This window comes from Arvicanthis niloticus, chromosome 5 (assembly GCF_011762505.2).
Source record: "Arvicanthis niloticus isolate mArvNil1 chromosome 5, mArvNil1.pat.X, whole genome shotgun sequence".
Taxonomy (NCBI): Eukaryota; Metazoa; Chordata; class Mammalia; order Rodentia; family Muridae; genus Arvicanthis; species Arvicanthis niloticus.
In genome coordinates, this window is record NC_047662.1 from 72040923 (window position 1) to 72065019 (window position 24097).

The 24097-nt window shown below is 35.9% G+C and overlaps 1 protein-coding gene and 1 pseudogene across 1 annotated transcript in view; both read left to right on the forward strand.

Annotated features, from left to right (window-relative positions):
* Nucleotides 1-24097, forward strand: part of Ptprd (protein tyrosine phosphatase receptor type D) — a 1324101-nt gene that overhangs the window by 255186 nt on the left and 1044818 nt on the right. The window lies entirely within an intron of this gene.
* LOC117708742 (S-adenosylmethionine decarboxylase proenzyme pseudogene) lies at nt 11166-12266 on the forward strand (annotated as a pseudogene).

Sequence of the window (24097 nt, forward strand, 5' to 3'; positions counted from 1 at the left end):
TGTGTGAATTCTTAGCAAAACAAAGGTGAAAAGAACCACACAGAATTGATGAAACTAGAAGAGATGCATGTATTTAATTCCAGTACTTGAGAAACAGAGGCAGGCAGATCTATGTGAGTTTGAAGTCATCTTGGTCTACACAGTGAGTTACAGGACACCCAGAACTACTGAGTGAAACCTTGTCTTATGAAAGAGAGGAAAGAGAGGGGAGGCTGTTTAAAGAGCAATAAGTTAGCTGCTGCAGGATTTTTTTCCATTCTTCTTCATATATTTAGAGGCCTTTTATTACTTTCAGTTTTATTTACACCAAAATTTGCTTTATTTTTACTGCTCTATATTTACTTGTATATATGTACGTTCATGAGTATTTTTGACCTATCACTTGTGTTTGAATTTTTGGACTTTCATTTTGAAAGTTTTAGTTTGATTGAAATTTACTTACGTGAGTAATATTTGACAGTGAACCTTACTGTTATCTTTCAATTTTTATTGCACTTGTTTGTTTATTCTCTCTCTCTCTCTCTCTCTCTCTCTCTCTCTCTCTCTCTCTCTCTCTCTCTCTCTCTCTCTCTCTCCATGTTTCTTTTTCTTTGTCTATGAGTGCGTCTGTGCAACCAGAGGTCAACATTCATGTGTCTATTCATTCTTTCAACCACTTATGGGGGATAAAACTTGGGTTGTCAGATTTGGCAACAAGCATCCTCACTAGCTAAACAATCTCAATAGTCCTTGTTTCCATTTTTAAAGAAATGTTTAGCATGTATAAAATTCTAAGTTGAAAATGGTCTTTTACTTTCAGGATAAAAGTATTACTCTGCCATCTGCATTTCATAGTGGGGATTTAATTGCTGTGAATATATCTTGTGTATTTTTTCTGCTCTTGGTACCTATTTGTATTTTGGTTACTTAGCTCTATTATAATAAAATGGTTGCTGCAAGTCTCTGTTTTTCATCCCAGTGCACTTGAACGCCTTTGGATGTGAAATACAGTGTTTTTACATTCTAGAAGCATTTTCCATTGCGTGTATGTTTTTTGCTTCTCTTAGGCTCCCACCTCCTGAAGTTTTAAATGGATCTAAGTGGCCCTGCTGTCTCACCCTGCCTCTTTTAGACTCAGTCATCTCTGAACCACAGTGATCTTCATCTAATTTATTCTCTTGAGCCTACACTGCAACTTTAAACCATTCTACTGAATTTAAAGCCAATTATATGTATTTTCACTTTGTAAACTATTTTCAGTGTACTTTGTCAGTCTAGGTCTCTCTAGCAACATGTTCACATATCAAGTCTGTACTGAAACACAGCTCTTGAATTTGGTTCCATAATTCCTTATAATTCTGATGTCTGGTGTTTACTTCTTTCTCTGACATCTGCTGGCATTGTTTTTGAAGCTTTCCTTTCTAGTTTTGTTTTTTTTTTTCACAAACAACTTATATCTGAAATGTTTATCTGGAAGTCAGTTGGAGGCCTTATTGAAGTTGCATTTACTTTAATGAAAAGTTGCCATTTTTTCATAGTTATGGCTAGAACGCTCCAAAAAGAAATCTATTTAAATATTTCTCATGCACATAGCCTAGGAGTTGGAACAAAATGAATTCATGAATTTCAGCATGTAACTATTAACATTTGGGGAAGTTTCTTTTGTTTATTAGTTTTCTATTTCTATCTTTCAGTTCAATGCCAACTCAAAAAGTTTCAAATTCCCTCCCCATAGTTTCTGTGTCTACTCTCCTTTAAACCATACAGCTTTACAGGGAGTCTTCTAATATACTCTTAACATGGTGATTCTTTTCTGTGTACTGCTCTTTGTCAAAGCACAAGGTCAAGCATAGCAAAATTTGGAGACACGAAGAGTTGGGTAAAGCTGGCTTTGGTGATCAATAAGCATCTAAAATTTCTGCTTTCACTCAAATTTTTTACCTCTGTTAATTTATTATCTTAACAATGACTGAAATTACTGCATGTGTTTATGTGTATGTGTGTGGGAGGGTGTTGCACATTTACTTAAAACTAAAATATTTTGTTAATTTATGAGAATTTAAAAATAACTTTGCTAGGAGAATTATTAACATTATAATATTAACTATACTGATAGAAACAAAATCCCAAGGGAGTTTGATAATGTCAATACTTAGGCCTCATTTAATTTCTCCCAAAGAAGATTATTTATATCTAGAATGAACATTTATTTTTCCTTTTTAATGGAAAGTGTAACTAACGTAATACTTGGTTAAGAACAATTACCACTATATATGGCTTAGGTTAATTTCTAATTACATACTGAAAAATTATGTATGCAAACAATTAATACACTAACATTAGTTTCTAGTACATGTAAAGGAAAAGACGTGCATGACTCCGCTGGTATCCCACATAATTGTAGGGACTCTTCTAAACAAAAGGTTAGTGACAACACCTCATGTAATTGATGATGGATCTTTCCCATTCAGAGTTTATGAGTGGTTAGCATAGGACCATCATTCTCCATTTTCCAGACTTCTGTTACCTATATAAAACTTATACAAAGTGAATATTTTCTATCAAATGCTAGAAAATCTGTGATTAGGACAAAAATTCAAATCTTTTTACATTTCCCACCTTGTAAGAAATTTATGCAAATGTTTATCCTCTCTTCTAGTAAAATGTGTATACAAAAAGTCTCCTGCTACATTCCAGGAACTTGATGGACTGGAATAGTGACTCTTTTCTTTTCTCCTTGTAACACTGACCCCTTTTCCTACCTTAATTTTTCTGCACCAATTCTTTTCAGACTTGCATATCAGATAAAACTACGAGGTCAGACCTCAGCCAGTGATGAAAATATAATTTCAACAACTGAGTTCAAATAAAAAATAAATCTGACAAAGCACTCAATTTCTGTGCTTACAACATACCAAATTTCTCACTCGCTAATTTTACATTTGGGAATATTCTCATTCTCTCTCTCTCTCTCTCTCTCTCTCTCTCTCTCTCTCTCTCTCTCTCTGTGTGTGTGTGTGTGTGTGTTTATGTTGTATGCATGTGTGCACATGGATGTGTATGTAAGTGCACTTGCATGTACAGACCATGGGTCAATGTCATTTCTTCTTTTATTATAATCCAGTTTACCAGTTCAGACAAGGTATTTTCCTAAATCTGGAACTTATTGATTTAGTTAACCTAAGTTAGCCATAAGTCTCCTGATTCCTCTTGCCCAGTACTATATTTGCAGGCATGTGACATCATATTTGCCTGTTATGTGGGTGCTTGGGATCCAAACATAGTTTCTTTTCTTTGTGAGGAAACAATTTTATCCATTGAAACATCTCACTAGCCCCAGGAAAACTGTCTTAATCATCAGATACTCTGTTGTTAATCTTTGAAATAATCTCATATTACTAAGAACAAATTGAATTGCTTGGACTTGTGCACATCAGCACACCTCAAAATATAACAGCAAAGTTTAATCCCAAATTGATGAATTGTATTGTTTCCTGGTGGTAGTTGCTCTGTTTTGTTTTTTATTGTTTGCTTTTAATCTGGTGGAGAAAAGAATTCACTGTTCCGGAATTCTGGAGAAGAGACAGTTATTGCCAATGGCAGTATAGAAGTGAAGATAATTTCAGACAACAGCAGGCTTTCCTGCACTTTCTTTTCCATTTCATTAATAACATGGTCCATAAAGAGACATGCTTTGCGAAGCTGAAAGTGAAAATAGGAATTCTTCAGAAGGAGGAGACATCTGTGCAGATGATTAACATTTTTAGATAAACCATTCTCTGTTCTCACTGACATTTAAACTGCGAGGCTGATGGGAGATCCAGCCATGATTAGCAGCCTCAGTGATTAACTAGACATTTGTTTGTTTGCTTGTTTGTTTTGTTTTGTTTTAAATCACAACCAATACTAACATATGTGTTTTGTTTTTAATCATTCTAATGAAAAGAGTATATTTTTAAAACGTCTTTGATCTGCACTGAGAATGTTTAAGCTGGCATGATCTTAGTGGAGTCTACTAGATATCAGACCCTTAAACATAAGGATGATCAATTTTATCAATTGTTTCCCTCATAAAAGAATTCATCTAAAGGGAGTCTATTACGTATGTCTTACTCTTATGACCAAAGCCCTTTGTCAACTTCACTCCCAAATACCAGGGCTGATGACATTGACCTAAAAACAGGATGTGGGGTGTTTGGTTGTTTGTTTTTGTTTGTTTGTTTGTTTGGTTGTGGGGGGTGTGCTAACCTTTTGAGTTTATAGTAAATGTTAAAATAAATAAAAAGTTTAGAATTTTAAAAAATACATGACAAATCAACAAAAATTATATCTTATAATCCCTGATCTTCTTCCAGTACCCCATTAGTGATAACTTTAGGTTGGGGTTTCCAAGAGGCTGTACATGTATTTGTGTGTGTGTGTGTGTGTGTGTGTGTGTGTGTGTGTGTGCACGTGTATATACATGTCGCTGTTTAGAATACTTTTTGAGACAGTGTCTCTCACTGAGATCCAGGTTTGGCAAATTAGGCTAAACTGCCTGGCCACCCAACTCCAGGAATCCTTCTGTCTCAGAGCACTGGGATTAGATGCTTGACCATGCATAGAACACAAGGTAGAACTGACCTTAATACTTGCATGGGATTAAAATGGTATGAAAGCATATCAGGAAAAAAAAAAGAATATCTTCAGAGCTCAAAAGATAGCTCAGTGGGTAAAGCACGTGCCAAGCAAGTGTGAGGAATTAAGTTAGTGCCCACATGAATTCTGGGTAGACATGACAGTCTGCCTGTATTCCCAATGCCAAGGATACAGAGAGAGGAGACAACTGGAGAAATTGTTTAAGGAGACTATCCAAATTGGTGAGCTCCTGGTTTGAGTGAGAAACCATGCTTCAAAAAGTGGAAATAAATTTACAGCACTTAACATCAACTTCCAGCTTGCCTAGGCACAAACATGTATGTGAATCCATGCATGTGCATGAGCATGTGCACGTGCACACACATACACACACACACACACACACACACACACACACACACACACACACACACACAGGAACATGCACACAAAAGTATGAACACCACATACATATGCAAAAGAGATGGGGTAACTCCTCACAGGAGAGCTGGAAAGATAGTTCAGAAAGTGTTCAACATGCAGACATAAACCGAGTATGTTAACAGGGCAAACTGAAAGAATGTTATTGGGTAAATAAGCCTAATGGAGAGCTTGTGTTTACTTAAAAAGCATGTAGTTCCTGGTCATTCTGAACATGCTGTATCGGCTCAAACACTTGCCTTGCTCTCGTATAAAATACACTTGAGTTCTGACCATTTCTCTGTTCTCTCTTTCCACTGAGAGATAGCTTTGACAGTTTGATTCCCCAATAAGTCTTTCTTTCTACCCGTGGAAGTCCAGCTTAGTGGTTTTACTTCCTCCTAGCTTACAGTTACTGATTAAATGTAATTCAACCCTTTCTCTTTATAGACACACACCACCTATTATACTCTCATTTCAACAAAACCCTCGTTCCTCACAAGAATGTCACCTTCATGCTCCTCTATCAAATGTCTTGCATGACAGCCTACATGTAGTAATGATAACTACCGCAGCCTGTGCCCATGAGCCCTGACACATGGACCAGTCTGCTCTTACCCGGCACTACCAATTCTTTATCTGCCCAGCAGCACTGCCCTCCTCGCTGCTTCTTGCATATTCCAGGCCTCACACCCTAACCTCAGTTCCTTTAGACTCTTCTTTCCCTTTGCCTGGAACCTTCTCCCCCCAGGCTTCCTTTTCATGTTCTTTGGATGTTTGTGCAAATGTTATGCTTTCAATGAGGCTAGCCATTTAAAATTCATTCTCTATAGCAGGTATCACTAACCGAGATACATTTTATTTCTTTAACTGATTTCATATTTTTCCTTTCACTATAACTCTGTTGGGATCTTGGTCTTTATGTTATATTCCTTTCAGTGTTATTATAGAATAAGAGTTCAATAGTAAACTCTCAATAAATTCTTTCATGTATAACAAAATGAAGACTAGAGTCTCACATATATCAAATAATTTGACAAAAGATTCATTGATTCCTACTACTAAGAACTCATGGAAATTTAGTAGGTGTGAAGAAGATAGAATCCCAGACCAAGCTTAATATTATTTTTCTTTTCATTTTGAAAATAATGACTTTAATATTCATATACATGATTTAGATTTGACAATGGTTGATTACGTTTTAAATTAATTGAAGGATTTTTACTTAGTAATAATTTTCAAGGAAAATGTACTTTCAGAGCCAAGCTGTTTCTTCCTTTTTCATCTCTTTATGTACTTTCCTCTATGAGTTTAAGTTCTTAATATAAATTAAAAGCAAAATAAATTAAAGAAAACAGTTCCTTCATTAAAGATTACTGAGTTCAAACCCAAATTGGAAGTGGTTTGATTACAGATTGCTTTTAGGAACAAATTAACCTTAGTATTTTTCCTCTCATTCTGATTCACATTTTTGCAATATTAGTGACAGTAACTCCTTAGCATTAACTCCTATTAAGTCCTTAATAGAGACTATACATGTTTCTTTCTCTTTCTTTTTTCTTCTGTTTTATTATTTATTTATTTATTTATTTATTTATTTATTTCCCCTCCCTCCTGGTCAACCCTCCTATGGTTCCTCATCCCATTCCCCATGTCTCCTAGAGGATGCTCCCACACCACCAGGGCTTCCTTTCTCAGAAGTGCATCTCAGGGATGGGCACAATGGGGAGATAAGGATACTTTCAATAATCTATCTCCTGTATCCTCAAGCTAAGAAGAGACACTGTCATCATGACATCACTAGAACCTCTATGATTGGAAGGGTAATGTGTGATAATACTATAGGACTTTGAGGTGGCTGAGATTTGAATGTAACGCTAAATGAATCTGAAGTGCAATTCCTCTTACATATTGACTTTTTAACTCTAGCATCATAATTTCTCTAGTATGGATGACTATTTTAGAGATACTATATACAAATATCACATCTCGCACATACACATATACAAGTTTACCATCTTTAACGATATATATTTCATGAATAATATTTTATTATCATATATTAAATATAACAATTGAATTCATTTTGACATTCTGATATGTGCATGTAGAATGTTTGAATATTTTATTTACAAAAAGTGATATAAAATATAAACAAAAATGGAATTGTTTAAAGTAAAAGGAAGTTATTTGAATTTAGTAGAATTAATTTTAAAGAAAAGCCTGTTACCTTGATCTTACTTTTCTAATTTGTTTCTAACCAGTGACTGTTCTGTATCCTTTCACTAAGCAATCATTTCTTACTGATTTAAATGTCTAGATAAATCAAGGCTCTTGATGCAACAATTAATAGCACAGCCCATACCTTTCTGCCTCCAATTAAGTCTTGACACCTCCTGTATGACATCAAATGAGAGTCCTGCCTCAAGAATTAACTAGCCATGTGGAATAAATACAGAAAGAGAGGACCACTGTCTCAGATCATAAAAAACAGAATTCTGAGTGAAATGTGTAAAAGATGAGTTTTAATAACACAGGGTAGACAAACTATGCATCAAAGGTAAGAGATGTAAGAGATGAGGAAGTGGCTCAGGAGGTGCTGTGTAGACAGAGGTGGAGGGGCCAAAGTGTGATTGACTCATGTATCATCCACAGGACTTTCTAGTTAAAAAGCTAATGGCAATTGGAATCGAACTAAAATTAAAACCAGTGTGCATAAAACATCTTTTCTTTTCAATTTGTCATGAGAAATATCACTTCTCTATTTTTTCATTTCTTGCATAACTCTGCTTAATTTAGACACATAAATATTTACAAACAATATTTGAAGATGTATATAATAAAAAGAGAAAGTAAAACACTTGTCAAATGTAGAAATGTGAGAGCAGATAGTTAGGTTGAGAAATAGTATAATCAACTTCCATTTAGTACGCTCTATAATATTGTTCTTGAATTACTAACCTGACATTGTGCACACCAAATACTTGTTTACATTGGATATAATCTGCAACTATAAAAATATTCATTTGAAAATAATAAATCCTCTAATTTGTATTTACAAAGAGAAAGTTTCTTTTCTCCAGTCACATGCAAATTTATTAAAACAGAATGCAGAGCAGTCAACAATGTTCTCAGCTCCTAGGCAACTGCACCTCACTCCCAAGGCAGACATGTCACAATCTGCAAGAACCCTTCATTATCAAATAGGATAAGACTGTTTTATGCAAATCACTGGGTCTAAAATATTTGTAGTGCCAAGGTTTTAACCAGCACCATGGGATGCATCTCCACAAAGTAGAAGGCCTGGCCTCACCTATTTCCCAATAGATTTAGTTCCCAAATGCTTTTCCTCCCATTTGAGGTTTTCTTTACTTTTTTTTTTTTTTTTTTTCTGGCTAAGATCAATGTGGAACAACCTCTATTATACACTGCTAGGATAGACTTGCTTTTTGTTATTTTTTAAAGTCAGCATATAATTTGATGGCTAGGTACTTTAACTGTTCTCATTTGTTCACCACCCTGTTCCTTCACTGAGCCCTCCCACATCTTCTGAGGACTTGCTTCCTCCTCACAGAAAGTCCTTCCTTCTGCATTCAGGTATATGCATTCTATTGCACTCCCCTCCCAGATCTCATCCTTCCTTCCCCCGTTATAGTCTGTTTTAACATTTATTTCTGACATACATATTATATACATAGTTAAACCTTAGTTTACATTTCACAGGAGAGATGACATGATATTGATCTTTCTAGTCTTATTTATTTGTCTTATTTATTTGGTACAGTAAATTCTAGTGCCATTCATTTTCTTACAAAATACAATTTTATTCTTCTTTAAACATAAATAAAATTATATTATATATTTGTACCATATTTTTTATTGGATCATCTGGTGATGGACATTTTGGTTAATTTTATTTCTTGGTTATTATAAACATTAAATATGGATTATTCTACTTGCTACTTAGTTGGGGAAGGATGTATTTAAGGTTATGTTATAAAAGAATACTAGTTATTAAAGAAACCAAGTGAATGTCTGTATATCTGTAAATATAGATGTATGAATAAAAATTGATGAAATATGCGTACATAAATGTGCACATATAATATATAACAAAAGCATCCCATACCTCATATCTCATGGATTTATCAATCCTAAATTATTAGATTTCTTTATGTTCATAAATGCATTATATTTTTATATTTATAGAAAGGACAAAATTCTTTATTGAGACATCAGGAGCCCCTCAAAAAAAAAGCTTTTCCAACTCAGAAATCTCAGTATTGGTCAGGGGCATCATTCTTTATTTGGTGATGTTTGATCTACAATTTCAAATAAGCTTGGAAAAAAATGATAGGACATCTTTAATTAAAACTCACATTCTTGGATAAATAATAGTCTGTCCTCTCTTTTATTCTGTAACAGTAACGCAGATAACTTGACAGTTTTAATTATTTCAGCTGTTTGTACCTTCATTTGTGCCATATTTCAGTCAAGATATTTAGTGGTGTTTATCTAAATTATCGTTATCTGTTTTCTTATCAAACGTTCAAAGCTGTAACAGAGAAACTAATTTCAAGTGCAAAATAGAATATCTCCGGTGCCCAGACACCAGTAGTACTATTGGATCAGGATGAAAAGTCACCTGTCACTAACAGATATCTGTCTTTTTAATGAGCTGAGGCATAAAGGAACTATGGCTGTAATAAAATTATGGGAGTCTGCTATTATTACAAAATCCAAATTCTGAGAGCACACATAAACTCTGGCACTTAGCTGGAAGTGAGCCTTGTTTACTAAGCTATGTCTTGAGATGTGTTTACTCTGTTTTGGGTAAGATGTAAAGACAATCCCAGGCAAAACTAAACATTACTGTGTTACTAAATTACCATGACAATGTATGGATTGCTTTAACCGAAGCAATTTTGTCACTTACAATAATATTCCTTTACATAGCATCATTCTTCTATTATGTTAAGAACCGCTGTTATGATGAGTGGTGTTAATAGCCCTGGATATAATGATACCGTTTTAAACATAAATATTCAAAGGGACATTTATGCCAAATTTATCCATTTTAAAAAAGTAGATTTTTTTTTCAGCATTCACTTTATATTGTTCCCTAGTGGCCTAAATGGATTCAGATCTCAGTATAAAAGCTAACATTTATACTTTGCCAAAACAGCTTCCTGAGGTTAGAACCGGTCTTTTATAGACAGCAGGGACTAGATCTTTCACCACCAGCCAGCTTCTCAAAAGCATCCCTTTTTGCCTTCTGAAGCCCTGCACCACAACTCTTGCCTTGGGCTATACTTAAGCACTTTCCGTATTCTTCTAGGGCATTTCCTCTGTTCCAGATGTTTCTAACATATTTTCTTTCTTTTTCATGGAAGCACATCTGATAACTTACGTGCTATCTTTTAATCTTCTCTTCGGTGTTTAAGACTTCATTATTTCATAGCCTCCTATGCCTTACCCTCATAAGGTAATTTCAATTACATGGAACTCAGTAATTTCCAGTTACATGGAATCCTCCTAGCAGGCCATCACCAGGGAAGAGCATCTTTTGTAGCATGGTAACTGTGCAGTTACTTCACTGAAGATTTCGGTATTACTCAAACTATGATATGGATTATCTCCTTGAGATAAATAAGAATAAAGATACATTCATTTTGGGCAGTGAGGAGAAGCCTAATATGTTAGTGCACATCTTTTAACATCAACTTAAAGTTATGTTATTGATAACAACTGACTTCCCAGACCACACGCATTATTGAAGAAATGAACATCCTTTAAGAAAAAAAGTAGTTGCTCTTACACGTTAGGTAGCGTTCTCTCGACTCCCTCTAACCGGAAAGCAGTGGACTACAAGAGACTGAACTGCATCTGCCTCTATTTCCAATAGCCTCACGTTCAACTTTCGCTCACGGAAATAGCCGGGAAATTTTTATTAGTTTTATTTTAAAGAAGGAGGAGGAAGAGGAGGAGGAGGAGGAGGAGGAGGAGGAGGAGGAGGAGGAGGAGGAGGAGGAGGAGGAGGAGGAGGAGAGGAAGAACCTGAGAACCTGAACTTTAGTAACAGCAGCAGGAGAAGAGATTTAATTTAGTTGATTTTCAGTGGTTGTTGGTTGTTCGCTAGTCTCACAGTGATGAAAGCTGCACATTTTTTTGAAGAGACCGAGAAATTGCTGGAGGTCTGGTTTTCCAGACAGCAGTCTGACGCAAGCCAGGGATCTGGAGATCTTTGTACCATCCCAAGATCTGAGTGGGTTGTCCTTTTTGAAGGATGTGCAGTGCTCAATCGTAAGTGTGACAAAGACTGACAAGTAGGAAGCTAATGTACTCAGTGAGGGTAGCATGTTTGTCTCCAAGAGACGTTCCATTTTGAAGACATGTGGTACCACCGTCTTACTGAAAGCATTGGTTCCCCTGTTGAAGCTTGCTCTGGATTACAGTAGGCTTGACTCAATTCAAAGCTTCTTTTCTTCTCCGTAAGAACTTCATGAAGCCTTCTCACCAAGGGTAACCACACCAGAATTTCCAGGAAGAAATCGAGTTTCCTAATGCAATTTTCCCAAATGGAGCAGCATACTGTATGGGACAGATGAATTCTGACTGTTGGTACTTGTATACTTTGGATTTCCCAGAGACCCGAGTAATCAATCAGCCAGATCAAACACTGGAAATTCTGATGAGTGAGCTTGACCCAGCAGTTATGAACCAGTTCTACGTGAAAGATGGTGTTACTGCGAAGGATGTCACTCGTGAGAGTGAAATTTGTGACCTGATACCAGGTTCTGTCATTGATGCCACACAGTTCAATCCTTGTGGCTACTCGATGAATGGAATGACATAGGAGGGGAACATACTGGACTATTCACATCACTCCAGAACCAAAATTCTCTTATGTTAGCTTTCAAACAAACCTAAGTCAGACCTCCTATGACCTATGACCTATGACGACCTGATCAGGAAATTTGTGGAAGTCTTCAAGCCAGGAAAATTTGGGACCACATTGTTTGTTAATCAGAGTTTTAAATGTCACACAGTGCTTTCTTCACCCCCAGAAGATTGACGGCTTTAAATGTCTTGATTGCCAGAGTGCTATGTTCAATGATTACAATTTTGTTTTTACCAGTTTTGCTAAGAAACAGTAACAACAGAAGAACTGGTTAGAAAAAAAAATGAAGAAGAAAAAAACGCAAAAAGAGAAGACACACAGGAGATGGTGGCTGCTTTTTAGATGTTGATCCTGGGGGCCATGCTGACCATGACCACCACCTTGTAGTTGCAGAAATCCCTAGGTGTAATGATAGGGTAATCATTTTAAAGTATATGCATTATAATATTCAGGAATTAGATGTCTTGCATGAAAGCTCTCTTCTGTGTTTAGGTGTTCTATGCCACCCTTGCTGTGGAACTGAAGTGCATGTCGAAAGAATATTTAACTACATGAATCTTTAGGACACTTGTGAAAACGATTTGATTTGGTTTATGCACAGCATAATATTTCTGCAGAAATCGTCCAAAATCCCCCACAGACAAGGCTTTTGTCCCCATTAGATGTGGCCTCAGCTGACCATCTGCGACTGTTCTATTCAATTGCTGCCAGAGTTTTTACATCCAGTTACCTCCGCTTTCTAGAGCATATTCTCTAATAATGTTATTCAGAACCAATTTTTACTTCATACAGGTGTTTTATGCAATGGCAATTAAAGTTTTTCTTCCACACATTGAGTCTTTGTAAGAATGAAAGATAGAAAGAAAGAAAGAGAGAGAGAGAGAGAGAGAGAGAGAGAGAGAGAGAAGAAAGAAAGAAAGAAAGAAAGAAAGAAAGAAAGAAAGAAAGAAAGAAAGAGAGAAGTTGACCCATAGACATCTTATTTGGTCCCTGAACCATGGTTTATTTGTTTACCAGGCTAATTAACTGTGCCTCTCTACTTTCTTATTTCATAAACTGGTTCTTAGTAGTTGCAAGGACATCAACAATATAGAAAAAGTGGGAATAACACAATAAAGCAAAGGAAGGAAACAAATGACAAGAAAAGAAACCAAACCAAAATTTCTTGTGTGAATGTAAGTTTGAGAAATACCCCAAGGTAGATATTAGTAAATCAAGTTGATAAAATGTTTGGAATACGTAGTCCTGAAGTTACTTCTACTTTCTGTGGGGTCAGAGTGACGAGACTGATCTAATTTTTACATATAATGGTATTTCCAATGTGCCAAATCAGGATTCAGATGACTTAAGTTGACTGATCTAACCCTTTCCCAATGACAGACTGGAACCTGGCCTTTTACTTGTGGTGTAATTATGCTGTAAGCAGGGTAGACAATAGGCTGCCAACTGGAACCTGCTGCTGTCTACTGTTCTCTCGTTTACTGGTTGTTTGACTTTGAGGAAATAACATAGCCTATTTGGGTCTTGATGTTTAACATATATTAAGTGGGATAATCAGTCTTTCTGGAAAGATGGCTCAGCAGGTGTGAAAGGGTGCTTGTAACCAAGCTGATGACCTAAATTTAACCTCCCTGGCCATGGTAATGGCCAAGAACTGAATAACCTCAACATGCATAGCCAATGGAAACATAATAATGACAGCATGAATTATTGAGATGAGAAAGCTTGGGCTATGTAAATGAAATGGCCAATTTATGATTACCATTAATGTACCTCATCTTTGTAGTAAAACTTTTCAGTAGAAGAACGATATTTGCCCAGGTAAACCTACACAAATGTTGATCTTATCCAGCTCTTGGAAGGTTGAGACAAATTACTTTTCTTATTTTTCCTTTCATCCACTGTTAGGGCAGCAAGGGTAGGGTGTGGAGGAATGCTGCCATCCCCTATGGGAATCACAACTGGCAGCAAACAAAACATGAAGAGGTGAAAAGGACAGTGCATCCATAGTTAGTCAGTCAAATTGAATCAAAACTTTTAGCATGTCTGATCCTATGCATCAACTGTCCCCCACATTTAAACACAGTAAAACTTTGGAAAAAAATGTCTCTGTGTAACAACTTTCATAACAAAGCTTCATGAATGGCTACATCAAAATTTTCCTTGCTGAGGACTCTACTGTAGCAAAGTACCTGAGAATTTACAATGGCTTGTTAGAGCACTGGCTGCTCTTTCAGAGGTCCTGAGTTCAATTCCTCGCAACTGTATGGTGGCTCACAACCATCTGTAATGGGATCTTATGCCCTCTTCACAGTTTTTATAGTTATGTCTTCCTTTCCATTTATGGTTTTGTTAATTTAGACACTGTGTTAGTGCGTTTTAGTTGGTTTGGCTAAGGGTTTGTCTATCTTGTTCATTTTCTCAAAGAACCAGCTCACGCATTTTTTATTCCTTGTACTGTTCTCTTTTCTAATTGGTTGATCTTAGCCCCATATTTGACTATTTCCTGCCTTTTATTCCTCTTAGATGTGTTCACTTTTTTGCTAGAGGTTTGAGTTATGTTGTTAAGTTGCTAGTAAAGGATCTTTTCAATTTCTTTCTCAAGGTACTTAGTGCTATTAATATTCTTCTTAATACTGCTTCAATTGTATTCCAAACATTTGATTATATTGTGCCTTCATTTTCATTGGTTTTTAGAAAGTCTTTAATTTATTTCTTTCTTCCGTAACCAAGTGATCATTGAGTGGAGACTTGTTCCGTTTCTATGAGTTTGTGGGCTCTCTCTTGTTTTTGTTGTTGCTAAAGAAAAGTCTTCATCCACAATGATCTGATAGAATGCACGGGGTTATTTCAATCTTCTTGTATCTGTTGAGGCTTGCTTTGTGCCATATTATATGATCAGTTTTGGAGAAGGTTCCATGAGGTGTTGAGAAGAATGTATATTCTTTTGTTTTGGAGTTAAATTGTTTGGTTCATAATATCTGTTAGTTTCATTGTTTCCCTGTTTTGTTTCTGTTTCACGTTAAGAGTGAGGTGTTGAAGTCTCCCATCACTATTGTGTAAGATTCAATGTGTGTTTTGCGCTTTAGTAAGGTTTCCTTTACAAATGTGGTTGTCCTTGCATTTGGACATAGATGTTCTGAATTGAGACCTAATCTTGGTGGATTTTTTCTTTGATGAGTATGAAGTGTCCTTCCTGATCTTTTATTATTATTAGTAGTAGTAGTAGTAGTTGTTGTTGTTGTTGTTGTTGTTGAAAGCCTATTTTGTTAAATATTAAAATGGCTTCTCTGGCTTGTTTTTTGGGACTACTTGCTTGGAAATTTTTTTTCTTGCCCTTTTCTCTGGCATTGTATCTCTTTTTGTTGCTGAGGTGTGTTTCATGTATGATGCAGGATGTTGGATCCTGTTTGTGTATGCAGTCTGTTAGCCTGTGTCTTTTTATAGAATAATGACCAATGATTGTTTGTTTCTGTTATTTTGTTGTTGAAGGCCGTACTATGTGTGTGATTCTCTTTTTTATTGTTTTTTTTGGGGGGGGGGAAAGAGATGATTAATTTATTCTCTGCCTTTATATGTTATTTGGCATTTTCTCCTTACACCATTCAATACTTTTCTTCATTTTACACATTCAGTGTTTTAACTATTACGTGGCAGGATTTTTTTTTTTCTGGTCCAATCTATGTGGTGTTTGTTTTAAGCTTCTGGTATACTTATGGACATTTCTTTCTTTAACTTAGGGAAGTTTTCTTCTATGATTTTGTTGAAGATGGCACTTTGAACTGGAAATCTTCATCCTCTTTTATTCCCATTATTTTTGGGTTTGTTCTTTTCCTTGTGTCCCAAATTTCCTGTATTTTTGGGCTAGGAACTTTTTGCACTTATCATTTGTCCGAATATCTTCTATGGTATCTTCTATGCCTGAGCTTCTCTCTTCCATCCTGGGTGATTCTTGTATCTCTAGTTCCTGTCCTCTTTCCTAGGTTCTCCATCTTGAATGTTGCCTCCATTTGTGATTACTTTATTGTTTCTATTTCCATTTTTAGTTCTTGGACCATTTTGCTCATTTTCTTCACCTATTTGATTGTATTTTCCTTTACTTCTTTAAGAGAATTATTTTTGTCATTTTTGTTAGGCCTCTATCATCTTCATGAGCTGGGATTGGGGTCAGAATCTTGCTGCTCCAGTGTGTTAAGGTATCCAGGGTTTGGTGTAGTAGGATAGCTGAGTTATAGTTGTACCAAATTGCATTGGCTTCCGTTGTTCTAGCACTTGCCTTTTGCCATCTGTCTGTCTCTAATGTTGACTGACTTGGGTTTCATGAATTGGAGCAGGCTGTCCTGTCCAGCAGGGCAATAAATAAGGGTCCGGGGAGATCACCTGAAAGAGGAGACAGGGAACAGGTGAATGCAAAGAACAGCTGCTTGTGTATAGCCCGATCAAACTGCTAATTTTTCTTTTTTCAAACAGGGGTTATATGCACATAGAGGCAGGATGTGGGGAAGGGAATGATGCAGGAGCATAGGTGTTCAGGGGGAGTACAGATATCTTCCATAACAGAGTGTCAGCTGGGTGAAGGTTCAGGGAACAGGTCACTATGACTCTGCCTATGATTCATTTGTCCTTATCTAAGTTGGTACTGTCCACCAAGGAAACCCAAGGTCTATGACTATCCACAAGACTTATGACTACTTGTTCCTATCTAGGATGGTAAATTTCTACCAAATCTGCCTATTTACAGTATCTTATAGCTGTTTGTTTCAGTGTTTTTCCACAGAGACTCAAGATTTTGTGTTAGCAGGCGTGTATGTCAGGCCTATTGCTGGTTTTAGGCCTATGCCTGATTTTAGGCCTTCAGTGTATCCCTGACAGCAGGACTCCTAAGAGGCAGATGGAGCTATGGGCCTCCTGGGAGGGAGACAATGCTGGGTTTGTTTAGAGCAGGCCTCCTGTGACCCTGGTTAGAGCAGGCCTCCTGGGAGATTGGTAGAGCTGTGGTGGGTGGGAGAGCTGACATAACAATCTGCCCCAGTTTTATGCTGTTTCTTTTGCTTTCTTTTAGGCAAATGACATCTCTAGTTTCAGATTTTTGGCCAGTTTAGCAGTGTCAAGGATGGGTTCCTTCTCACTCAGGTATTCAGAACACTGGGGCTATATGAACTACATAACCTAGGTGTAGGCAACCAAATTCAGTCCCATCTGTTTAGAACTATTTATATTCTAAATGTGACAGAACAATCCTCAAGATGGAGAAAATTAGAAATAACTACTAAAATAAATAACCAAATTAATAAAGAAGAGAATGGAGTAACAACATTTAAAGTACATATGTTAAACCATCTCTGGATTCTCTGATTCTTTGAGATAGGACTGAAACAGAGTGACATATCTACAAGCTGAGGACAGGTTTACGATTCTAGGTATCTAGTCAATAATTTCTACTGATACAGCTAACAAACATTATAAATTGTACTCAGTGTAATTGTTTATCCATTATCAGATAGTGAGGCCTGAAAAAAATTAGACAAGTAACCTTATAGAGAGTGGAACACACACAAATGTGTGTATGTGTGTATATGTGTTTGTGTATATGTATTTGTGTATCAACAATTAATGCATTTCACAAAGACAATCAATTTGAAGGGACCAAGGAAAGGTATATGAGCAGGATTATAGGTAGAAAAGGGAAGGGAGGAAATGATACAATGATATAATCTCAAAAACAAGTCAAAAAAAAAAACTTAAAAAAGAAAAACAATCAGTAAAATGAGTCCTTATATATTTTAAAATGAGTTCCAATAAGAGCAGATAAAATTCAAATCTATTACTTCAAAAAACTAATATTTACTTATATTTTAAATTTTTATGTTAAATATAGTCGGTTCCTTGATAATTCAAGGTTTTTCTCACAGTTTTATTATTACCTTCCACTACATAAAGAATATGCATAGAGTATAACAACACAATGATTCAAGCTCCCTAACATTAGACAATATTTTTGCTTCAAGAAAGTTGGTATTCCTATGTTAGGGGAAAAATTGGCATCATGTAATGCATAGAGCAGACAATGAAAAAAAGATACAGAGCACTGGCAGAGTGCCTGTCAATCCTTTTCTATCTCTTGCCCTCAGTTATGTGCCCCACAAAGCCGTTTTCCTGTGTTAGTGCATTTATTTGCTTTCTAGGCAGCAATGCACAGAATTGCAACCCCCAACTCTGGGAACTGGTGCGGAAAAATCTACTTCACACACTTGCTCCACTGAATATGTATGCATATGTGCTGTGTAAAATTAATGACTCTGCTAAATATTTAAATGTTCATAAAATATTTCAACTTCTGCTTTCTTCATGTAGACCTTTTGATTTTCTGAAATCCAGTATCTATGTACAGAACAATCCAGACATATGCCAGCCTTAAGAATTTCTCATAATTAAGATCTCTGTAAGTAGAAAATTTATTAAAATAGCTGTATGTCACCAAGATAAATGAACTTATTTTAGGATGCCTTTGCAAAGTCAAAGGTTCTAGATGAAGCTAGAGAGAATTTAGCTCTTAACCTCTAATTTACCATTAGTGTTCAACACATCCAAAATCTTAGTCCTCCCCTTTGAAGAACAGAGTAATGAATGTGCTTCTGTATAGGGTTTTTCTGAGGGCAGAAAGGACAGGACCTTGGGAGAAAAATGAATGAAACCAAGAAGGGTAAAACAAACCAAATGGTGAATTAGTCAGTTGGGTCTTATCACACTGAAACTCTAAAGGTTTAAATACACCTTCAAATTTCTCACCCACAGCACAGAAGATGGGCTTTAATATAGCAAATCCACTCGGCACTGCTCCAGGGTATACATATGCACTTGCTGGCTCAACATGGTTGAGTGCTGGGAGAATCAGAAACACCTTCCCCCCTCCAAGAAAAGAGAGAGAGAGAGAGAGAGAGAGAGAGAGAGAGAGAGAGAGAGAGAGAGAGAGAGAGAGAAAAAACAACAGCTGAAGTCATATGCTTCTGTGTATAGTCCTTCAGAAAGCTAGTTTTAAAGAAAGAAGTAAATGTGAACACATGTAACGGGAGCTATGTATTTCTAACATAAAGAGGTACTTTTTATGCCCACAATAACTTCTCTACCATCTGATTTCTTTTAGTCTTCAAGAAAAATGATATGAGACCTCTTTTCTATGTTAAGTAAATGAAAAAAGAGCCAAAATTCAAAACCACTTGTGTGAGGAATGAATTATATAAAAGATGAAATGTGAATCAGTTTTGAAAATCCCCATTGTCGTTGTCCATATTTACTGAGGCCAGATATTTAAAGTGATTAAAAGGAATCAAGGAATGAACAAAGGGAGTAGGAACCAATGCAAACTAGAAGCTCAATCAAGTAGTGTGTGCATGCACTGTTTGAAGGCAGTACCCACTTCTTCACACTATACCTCCTTTTTTAGTGCCAACGCTGAACCTCTGTTCCATGTCATCTGTATTTTAACAAAAAGTCAGCTATGAACTCTCTGATAATTTATTTTTTAACTTAAAGAATAAGTCTCTAAAGGTACAATAGTTTCCATGCTGGTCTAAGAATTGCCAAAAAATCGCAAGTTAATAACTCAATATACATTGTAACTATTAAAAAGAATATTAATATTAAATTTGTTACTTAATTATTTTATTCACCTCCAAGATTTAAAGACAATTGCAATATATAAATTCTCTGGGAAACAGAAGTTTGTTGTGCAATAATTATAAACGATACTTGAAATTTTAATAAAAGTTGTTCAAAGGAGGTAAAGTGAAAGGAAACAAACAAACAAAATTCTTACCACTTAAATTTTCTATTATGGATCTATTATTGTGAAGAGATACCAGGACCAAAGAAACTTATAAAATAATTTAATTTAATTAATATGAAATTTGTTACTTAATTATTTTATTCACCTCCAAGATTTAAACATAATTGTAATATATAAATTCTCTGGGAAACAGAAGCTTGTTTTGCAATAATTATAAACGATACTTGAAATTTTAATAAAAGTTGTTCAAAGGAGGTAAAGTGAAAGGAAACAAACAAACAAAATTCTTACCACTTAAATTTTCTATTATGGATCTATTATTGTGAAGAGATAACAGGACCAAGGAAACTTATAAAATAATTTAATTGATGTGCTTGCTTACCGTTTCAGAGAATGAGTCTTTCCCTCATCACCAGGGCTAGGGCTAGGGCTGGGTATAGGGATAGAGATAGGAATAGAGATAGGGAAGATGGGAGGGGGAGGGGGGAGAGGGCGGGGGAGAGAGCGAGAGACAGAGAGAGAGAGACAGAGAGATAGAGAAAGAGAGAGAGAGAAAGAAACAGAGATTGGGCCCAACAAGAGCATTTGAAACCTCTAAGTCTATACCCAGTAAACACTTCTTCCAATAAGGCCACACTTCCTGATCCTTCCTAAGCAATATACCAACCACCAGTATACAAGCATTCAAACATACTAGCCTTTGGGAGCCATTCTCATTCAAACATCCACAAAATCTGTTAACAAAGATAAACAGATAACTTTGCCCCAAATTAGTCAATATTGGAACAGACAGATTGAAGTAATTAAATTGCTCTAATTATAATTATACTATGTCTAATTTTACATTTTAATTACATAGTACATTTAAGGGAATGCCTGTATGCTTTGTCTTTAGTGTTGTATTTTGTTACAAGGCCTTTTCTGAGGCCACATTTTCAAGGTTTAATGACAGCGCTGGGGAATTCAAATCAGAGCTGTCTGATACGAACATGTAGTTGGAACTTGGGTGATGGATGCCCTTCTTTTCTGGTTGCTACAAGTTGAAAAAAAAAAGTTCACAATGATGGAGAAGGCAAGGCAACAGTAACCCGAGGCAGCTGGTCACATTGCAAGTACAGCTAGAAACCATAGTAAGATATCAGAATCCATGAGAAACAGAATTGTACTTTTTGTTCATTACAGAACCAAAAGCCCAGTAATTGTGCTACTCACATCTAGGATGTGTCTTCCCATCTCATTTAACCCAGTTTAGAAACTTAATGAAATATACCTAGAGGTTTTTCTTCTAGGTGACTCTATATGGTTTCATGTTGACATTCAGTACTAATTATCATAGTACTGAATTATCAAGTTGATATCATCTCTCAACTTGACATTCAAACATATAATTTTAAACTTTTACTTTCTACCCTTTCCCACCCATAAACTCAAGCCCATCTCATATAGCAAAATTCATTCAATCTAACTTCCAAATTGTCCATAATATGAGTGCATGGGTCCTTTGAGACTCAGGCAATCAGTTAACCAGGAACCTGCTTTGAGTCACACTTGAGTCAAGTTTCACACTTCTAGCCAGTGACCCAGAGTGACTATTTCCATCCTAAATGGAACATGGCTAGTATATTTCACTACAAATCATGAAGAAACTGAACAGAGAAGTCACCAAAGCCTGAAGCTTCATGTCACTCACTATCCAGGTTCTACCTGGCTTGGAAATTATTCATAAGACAAGACCATGTTGGCATCAGCCTCAGAGATGTGCAGTCTCTACCTCCATGTGATGTTATTATAGGTATAGTCTGTGATTCCCAAGCTCTAAGTATGAGATCCCTTTACATCCTAATATAGAAGGGAGGGTAAGTATCTTAGCTACTCTTCTGTTGTTTGGAGAAGACCCCAGAATAAACACAACTTGCAATAAAAAGCATCTAATTAGGGGGTATCATACACTTTCAGAAGCTTAACCCACCATTATCTTAGCTGTGTTGTAGTATCAGGAAGGCAACTATTGTGCTGGAGAAGTTTCTGAGAGCATACATCCTGATCTGCTGACAGAAAAAAGATATACTGGACCTACCATGAGCTTTTGAAACCTCAAACCCAACTACTGGTGGCCCACCTCTCCCTACAAGGTCGCATCAACTACAAAATGGCCACACCCAATCCTTTTCAAACATTTTCATTTTTTAGTGACTCATGGTTAAAATATATGAGTTTATGGGGGGGGGCATTCTCCTTCAAACAGCCACAATATGTTTTGCTTTAATGATGTAGTTTGGTAACATAAACTGTTCTTTTCTCAGAACATGGCATGCCTGCAATTTTAAACTCCCAACATTTCCAACAAAACTCATTTTTCATCTTTTTGCTTCTGTTGTTGCTCTCTCCCTGAAGACCTTCAGGAGAGCAGTCAACATTAACCATGACACATGAGTAATTACCTGAATGTCTTCAAGAACAAATCAGTTTATTACTTCTGAATTCAGCCTCAAGTTGTCCAGAACCTAGTTCTTTGTCAGAATATCACGTTTGTGGCTCCATCTCAATTCCCAATAGAACCCTTGGCTCTATGACACTTCATGAGCTGAACCAGGACTGCCAATATTTGTAAGAGCCTTTTGTTCTTCTAAACTACTAGGAGATCAAGAGGTTCAGCTTAAAGTATTGGACTTCTCTCACACAAAGTTCCAGACTATGCCACATTTCTCCCACCAACAAACTCCAGTGACATAAGATCTGCACAATTAGGTTTATCATAGTAATATCTCCAGTGTTTGTACCAATTTTCTGCATTTGTCACTTCTCTTAGTACTTTGACCTAAATAACTGACAAAGGCAATTTCAGACTCACAGTTTGAGAGTAAAGTTCATTACAATGGGAAATGCAAGAGGTAAGCGCATGAGTAAGCTTTAGAGCTGCATATGCAGTGAACAATAAATGTTGGTAGTTTTCTTTCTTTCTTTTTTTTTTTTTTATTCAGTGCAGAAGCCCAGCCCTTAGATGGGTTCTATCTGTATTTATGATATTTAGGGTGAATCATTTCATCTTAGTTAAGCCAATCTAGAAAATTCCTTAGAAATGCTGTTAGGGATTTTTTTAAGTGAATTTATATATATATGTATATATATATATATATATATATATATATATATATATATATGCAAATTTATAATTAACATCAGAAGTTTTATACATATATTTGTCTATTAATATATTTAATATGTATTACTTATATTTGATTAACAGCCAAAATAAAATGTTTTTATTGATTAATTTTAATGCAATTATTTTAAATGCAGGGACTCTGTAAATTAAGAGGTGTTTTGGTTTTGATAATGTCGGAATATCCAATTACAGGCAATTTTTCAAAAATATTGATTTTTCATCTTAAATTAAAAAGTTTTACAGGATGATTAAAGACTCAGAATCATGCAAGGTCATTTTTGTTGTTGCTGATGTTGTTGTTATGAAGTAACAAAGTTGAATTTTACTCTGTTGTTTACTTCCTGCTGCTGAGAAGAGGCACTGCCTTACAACAGTGATTTTTAAACCTGTGGGTTGGAACACCTTTGTGCATTCAAAATACATCTTCACAGGGGTCACCAAAGAACATCAGTAAGCACAGATATTTATATTACAATTCATATATAAAGCAAAATTACAGTTATGAAGTAGCAATGAAAACAGTTTTATGGTTTTGATCACCATAACCTGAGGAACTTTATTCCAGAGTGGCAGCATTAGGAAGTTTGGGAACTACTGCTCTACAAGGACCACGTGAACGGCCAGTTTTAGAGTATGTTCTCAAGAGTGCAATTTAAGTTTGTACAGAACCAAAGAAGGTAAAACGTGTCCCCATGAAGAAACCTTCTGGAATTTTGTAATGACAATTACTTTGGGCTAGGCAGAATTACTAGTGATTCCTCTTAATGGAACTGAACTGTGTCAAATGCTTAAGTGGACAACATTTGGGAACTTGTAGGGAAGGGGTCTAAAACTTTTAACAAATTAGATTGTCAGGAATGTCACAAGTTGCACTTCATCAAACGCAACTTTATGGGCATTAAAATTTCAAGGAAAAATTTTTATTTGATGTTTTGGCCTCAAACACAGTGTATATTTTTGAATTGAAATTAAAATGGCAACAAGAAGACATTGGCCAGAGTGTTATGTGAAAGTGTAAAGCTATTTGGAAGAAAAGAAAATAATATAGGTCTCTTCAAACTGTTACTCATGGAGTTGTTTACTCATTGTAAGTTCTACTTTTTTTTTTTAACAGTCAACATGTCTTTTTATTGTTTTTAAATTGGGTATTTTATTTATTTACATTTCAAATGTTATTCCCTTTCTTGGTTTCCCCTCTACAAACTCCCTATTCCATTCCTCCTTACCC